The 6,735-nt window shown below is 36.7% G+C and overlaps 1 long non-coding RNA gene across 1 annotated transcript in view; it reads right to left on the bottom strand.

The window, feature by feature from the left end:
• Positions 1–4,912: 4,912 nt before the first annotated feature.
• The window catches only part of LOC124879149, a 2,233-nt gene continuing 410 nt past the window's right edge, over positions 4,913–6,735 (bottom strand). Inside the window, exons 2-3 of the long non-coding RNA XR_007040963.1 lie at positions 5,419–5,587; positions 4,913–5,127 (exon numbers count right to left, since the gene is read on the bottom strand). This is a non-coding gene — a long non-coding RNA (uncharacterized LOC124879149). The remainder of the gene's footprint in view (positions 5,128–5,418; positions 5,588–6,735) is intronic.

The raw sequence follows: 6,735 nt of genomic DNA, 5'->3' as shown, positions 1-6,735 counted from the left end.
TCCATTTATCAGCCATTTAATTAAGCAGCACAGCTGTTTTAAAAGCATCAATATCGGTATCTGTGACAGCCGGATGGGAATATCTAAAATACTGGTACTGATAAAAATTCATTTGAATATTGCCAACCCAAAACTCTATTGTCTAGTCCACATTTAGGATCAAAACAAACAACCCAAGAAAGTCCTCTAGTAATATCTATCTTCCTTGAACTTCAACCGCCAAAGTTATTCTAAAAACTTACACAAAACTTTTAGAAGTAGATTTAAGAATCTCACTTCCTATCAGTAAATGGGATGCCGATTTATCTACCAGTGCAGAGTTCAACTTTGGAGTAAATTTTGCTCAAATACTTTTTGAATGACCCAAAATGCCAACTTATGCCAATGTAATTCAAAATCCTTCATAGAATGCACTACACAGAACAAACAATGTTCAAAATTAGTTTTTACCCAATGAGTTAAATGATGAAATCCTACTTTAAAATGTGCTCTAGAGATTTCGGAGCAGCACAGATCCACTGACAGGCTACGCTGGCTGCAGGGTCAGCGGGTTTTTGGGGTGTGTTTTCCCCTTTAACAGCAGCCTGATCTTGGCACTTTCCGCTGTGATCTGTTTGTAGCGGCTAAAAGTGAGATATAAAGCATTTTAGCATATACGGTGGATAACTGCAAGGACCAGAATATTATATTCTGTATACTCAAGTATTATACTTGTCTGGATATGTTTGACATTTTAAGTTAATGTAGGCATTTTATAAACTGCATCGCCACAGTTTTGTCATGAAATACCAATTAATTTTATTTGTCTTCCTAGCAATTTTTTGCATGTAAATTCAGAATCAGAAAAATACATTAATACAAACAGAGCAGTTTCACTTTTCCTTGTACACAAAAATACACATTTCCCTATCATTGGCTTTTCATGTAAACCTAATTTAGTTGAGTGTGAATTTGTTATTATTTTCCATTTTCATGACAACTCTGAGGAGAAGAGACCACAGTTCCAAGTTTTGATGCAGTTTCCATATGCTCCCCTATACCCCACTGTCTCATCTTCTTTACATTTTTTTATTTTATTAATGTTTACTTATTATTAGACAGTTATCAATTTCCTGTACTTGCTGACTGAGATTATTGTTGTTTTAGTCTAAACCATTGTTTACTAAGTAAAGCCTTTTTAATGATCAAAAATTAAAACTTTAGCTTATTATTTATAACGTTTCAATTTAGTAATGACACTTGTTTATTATGTATATTTGATATTTGTCAAATTAACATTTTCTTCTTGTTTTACTGTCCATTATAAAATAATCACATTCCTGAGTGAAACGAGACTAATTATTGAAACTCAAAGAAAAATGTTAGCTGAGGGGTGAGATTATCAAGTACATTCTGTTCCAATTGCTGAATTATCATATTGTGTCCTTGTGTTCTCAGCAAGAACGTACTTTCAACTGTACATCAGAGTGCCAAGTGCGTACTTGCCAAGCACACAACAACTTATCAAGGTATCCTGCAATGCATCGTGGGATTTCTTGCTGGCTCAAGTCCATATGACATAATTTTGTTTATGTGGATTCATATTCAAAGCGAAGAATCTACATCCAAGTTGTAATTAGTATTTATATTTGTAAACGTGCACAATTTCAATTTGAATTTTAAATGCAGCTTTCCCAGTCATGTGTAATTTGACTGTAAGGAAAAAGTACAAATCTTAAAATTTATGCACGTCTAATGGCTTACATTTATAACTTACTTTTGTCAATACGTTTTTTATCTACATAAATGATAAATGATCAAAAATTATCCTGATAATTAAGTTCAGTTGAAAAATGCAACAATTAAACACACATAGCACAACTATTTATTCATGGCAGAATCTAAATGACACCAAAAATGAGGAGTTTTATTTCATTTTGCATTGTTGGACTTTTCTTTTGTAAAACAGAGAATTTGGATCCTACTTTGTACATTTACCCACTTCTTGTGTACTTCATAACACAATCAAAGTATATCTCAGAATCCATGTATATCTTCAAAAGGCAGGACGGCAAACGATGAAAACTCTAATAGTAAAGATGACAAAGAGGGCCACTGTGATTTTGCAAAGTGATAAAAACACCCCTCCTTTCGGAACAATTCAGAGCAATTTGTCATCAAGCAAGGACAGTTGTAATCATCCCTTTTGCTTGCTTTGCCCATCAGTCTTCCCTGTTAAATGTATCATGATCAATCTTGGCTCATTTATTTTAATCGTCTCTTATTTGCCAAACTGGCAAAGTCAAGGGATGACAACAGAAACTAAGTTCATTTTGAAATTGAGCCAAAGTACATGAAACTGTGCCCTTTTGATTAATCTTTTTAGTTATGTAGAAGAAAGCAGAGGTGTGGACTCAAGTCAGGTGACCGCTAATTATTTTTCTGGGTTTAGTATTGTTAGAAAAGGTCTTTCCATATTGAGTTCTTGCCATTTTAGTGGCATTAGGATTTTGCCATATCAGCTCATTCTTTTGTGTTTATTTTCTTTTTACGCACAGTCAGCAAAGTGCTACAAAGACCTAATGTTTATTAGACCCAAGCAGCGAAAGCAGAACTGAGCCTGACTGAACATGTCAATGATTACTTATAGTACCGCCTAGTGGCAATGTGCGGAATTGAGTGGCACACCTGCCGGAGGCATTTAGGTGGCAATGTAGAACACCTGCAGTCGTGACACACAAGGGCCATCCAACAAGCATGATTCGTCTCTCCAGAGAATGTGCCTCCATACCGGCGTGCTTTACACCACTGCATCCGACACTTTGCATTTTACATAATATCTCTTGCTTGGATCCAGCTGCTCGGCCATGGAAACCCATTCCATGAAGCTCTCCATGCACTAATCTCTATGAGCTAATCTAAAGGTTACATGAAGTTTGGAGGTCTGTAGCAGTTGATTCTGCAGAAAGTTGGCAACCTCTGCACACTATGCTCGTCAACATCCGCTGCCCCAGCCCTGTCAATTAACATGACCTAGCACTTCGTGGCTGAGTTGCAGTCATTCCCAATCACTTCCACTTTCTTATAATATCACTGATAGTTGACATTGGTATATTTAGGAATGAGGAAATTTCACAACTGGACCTGTTGCACAAGTGGCATCCAATCACAGTACCACATTGAAATTCACAGAGATCCTAAGAGTGACCCATTCTGCATCCATTTTGGATATGTGAGCGAATACTTTTGGCAATATAATGTATCAATTCAATTAAATTCAAAATTCCTTTATTAATCCCAAAGGGAAATTAAATGTTGTTGTAGGTCATTATGAAGGTTTCTTCAAAGAGCCGTTGTAGATGCTGATGGCTGTGGGCAGGAAGGATCTCCTGTAGCGCTCCGTCTTAGAGCAGGTCTGAAGAAGCCTCTGACTGAAGACACTCTGTTGTTGTAGGACAGTCTCATGAAGAGGATGCTCAGGATTCTGCATAATGTTCTTCATTTTATGAAGAATGCATCTTTCCACATTGATCTCCAGAGGTTCCAGAGGAGTCCCCAGAACAGAACCAGCCTTCTTTATCAGCTTGTTGAGCTTTTTTAAGTCCCTGGCTCTGATGCTGCTTCCCCAGCAGATGATGGCAGAAGAGATCACACTTTCCACAACAGACTTATAGAAGATATGCAGCATCTTGCTGCAAACACCAAAGGACCTAAGCTTCCTCAAGATGTACAGTCTGCTCTGTCCCTTCTTGTAGATGGCTTCACAGTTGCATCTCCACTCTAGTGGGTTGTCCAGTTGAACACCGAGGTATTTATACTCCTCCACCACCTCCCCTTCTTCTCCCATAATAGAAATAGTTTTTGACTTATTCCTGTTTCTCTTAAAATCTACACTCATCTCCTTTGTTTTAGTCACGTTCAAAATGAGATGATTGTTTCCACACCATGCCACAAAGCGGTCCACCACCTTCCTGTACTCAGCTTCTTGTCCATCTCTGATCCACCCCATGGCTGCAGAATCATCCGAGTATTTCTGCAGATGACAGGAGTCTGTCTTGTACAGGAAGTCTGAGGTGTACAGAGGGAAAAGGAATGGTGAGAGTACAGTCCCCTGTGGTGCTCCTGTGCTGCTGACTACCTTTCTGTGGAAAGACGGATTCTTCATAAAATGAAGAACATTATGGAGAACCCGGAGCATCCTCTTCATAAGACTGTCCTACAACAACAGAGTCTTCAGTCAGAGGCTTCTTCAGATCTGCTGTAAGACGGAGCGCTACAGGAGATCCTTCCTGCTTACAGCCATCAGCATCTACAACAGCTCTTTGAGGAAACCTTCATAATATGAGCTATAACAACATTTAATTTCCCTTTGGGATTAATAAAGTATTTTTGAATTGAATTGAATATTGTTCTCCATCAATGGCTGGGCTCAACATTCCTCATGGCCAACTGTTCAAATCATTGCTATTCTAAATTTATGACATCGCTTTATCGATTTATGAGATGCCCACTGAGAACAAAATCAGAGTTTTCTGTGGTGAATTGCCCTCAATATCCTCTTTTCAACTGAAAGCCCCAGAATGTAAAGCCCCAGGATTTGTTTTACCCAGTTAATAGGAATACCAGGGAATTCTGTACTTTTTCCATTCCTACGGACCATTTATTTAAATCAGCCTAATGATGTATTGGGAAGAAAACTGCGCTACATTACACCTTCATTCCAGCAGATGCCATTACTCCTTTACTCTGTTGAAAAGTCTATTAGCTAATAAATATTTTTTTTTTGTTTCAACTGATAACCAATAGATAATGAGCAGCTTTAGAGTTATACAGTCAATTTATTCCTTCCAGTATTCCTTAAGTCGCACTGGATCCATAATCATGAAATGTTTAAGTCATTATTTGACATTTAGTTTTACCACCTAGATCAGTCCAGAGTTGTTGCTTTACAACTGCATGATTTATTTAAAACGACAATCATAAGTACAGGGAATTAATACCTTGACTGTCTAATCATAAGCAAATTTTTATATAAACAGTATATTGACAGGTGAGCAGACGATGGCTGGACATGAAGAGGATCAGAACTTTTGGGTATCTTCATCCAAACCTGGAACTGTGCTCTCTCCTCCTGCAGAGCATACAACTCTGAAAAATTAAAAATATTAGATAAATAAATAATATAAGATAAAAATATATATATATGACTTAATAAACTACTAAATTAGGTTTACATCAAAAGACAGCCTTAGGGAAATGTGTATTTTTATGTACATGGAAATTTTAAAGTGCTCTGATCATCAGCAGTGCATTAAAATATTTGTCTTACAGGACTGTGGCGAAATGATTTATAATTAATTCCAACAATAAATGTCGAAAATTTCCAACAAAAAATATTCTGCTTTGTTATCTGGTTTTTTGCAGTTACTCACCACATACCTACTAAACCCTTTGCATTCACTTTCAGCCGCCACAAACAGATGGTAGCGGGAAATCTCAGAATGCAGGGCCGAGATCATGCAGCTAGTGTGGTCCAAGTCCAAGTCCAGCAGCCCGGTAAGCTTAGCTTACCTTGGCAGACAGACCAGCCTGGAGGAGCTCTCCTGCTCTGAATGAAAAAAACATTTCTAAATACACTCAGTCTTGATAAACTGACTGCACAGATGAGGTTTTGAGGTCTACTTTCTAGCTTAAAACATCTTAAAACTACTTTTTGTGACCAATTAATGGTATAAAAACGATTAATTTGTATACTACCCTGTGCCATTTTCAAAGCTACTGGTACCCTTTAGGTTTTTAGAGTCTTTTGAGTCTTAGTTCACATTTTGTTAATTAGCCCCCCCTCAGTTTATCTGCTTTCATTCTGTTCCACATCTCCTCTGATTAGCTCAATTGGTTTTTTTTGTCATTTTCCACCCTAGTCTCATTAATTAGGCTCCTGGTTTTTAATTATTCCTTGCTTCATTCTTCCATTACTCCGCCAATGCTCCATATCCTCCTTTTCCTGTGATTCCACCTGTAAGTTCTTCTGTTATTTATTATTTAAAAAATTACTTTTGCCACAACCAGTCTCTGTGGTTGTATCCTTTACTAACCATCATACATGACACTGTGATTTTTAGTAATGGGCAGGTTTGGGGTGGGGGTTAATAAGTGTAATACATTTACAATTATTGGTTATAAAAACAAAGTAATTTATTTATTTGTTTGCTAAGTAAATCACTAAGCCTGAAAAATCATTTTGAATTGAGTTCTCACTCAGATTTAAACTCAAAGAAATGACTGACTTATAAATTAGATGGTTAGCTCTGCAGTCTGCAAACTTTACAATAGTAAAGTTACATGGTAGGTCTGCTATCTTGTTTTCATTATTCAAATTGAATGGTTTCCTCTTATTATGTGTGCATCCAATTTCTGTGCTTTGAGCCTGAACCACAAATCAAGACAGTGCATCCAAGTTGGCAAATAGCAGCGCCAAAATCATGTCTTATGAAATCAAATAGACCAGAGAGCTCACTGTAAATAATTTGATTTGTTATTTTAATGATCTGACAAGAAGGAAAAATAAAACGTAAAACAAATTTAAAGACATTTGCTAAACAAATTTATAGGATTTTTATTAAAAATAGTGAGAAAAAAGGATACAAGAAATGTAATGTACTGTAATTTTCAATACATGAATTTGGTAAACTATGTTGGTCTTTTTCTAAAAGGAAAAATGGACATAGAGACAAGACACTCTGGCACACTGTGATT

The sequence above is a fragment of the Girardinichthys multiradiatus genome, chromosome 13 (genome assembly GCF_021462225.1).
Source record: "Girardinichthys multiradiatus isolate DD_20200921_A chromosome 13, DD_fGirMul_XY1, whole genome shotgun sequence".
In the NCBI taxonomy this organism is placed as follows: Eukaryota; Metazoa; Chordata; class Actinopteri; order Cyprinodontiformes; family Goodeidae; genus Girardinichthys; species Girardinichthys multiradiatus.
The sequence above is the reverse complement of the archived record's forward strand: the minus strand, read 5'-3'. Positions and strand labels throughout refer to the sequence as shown.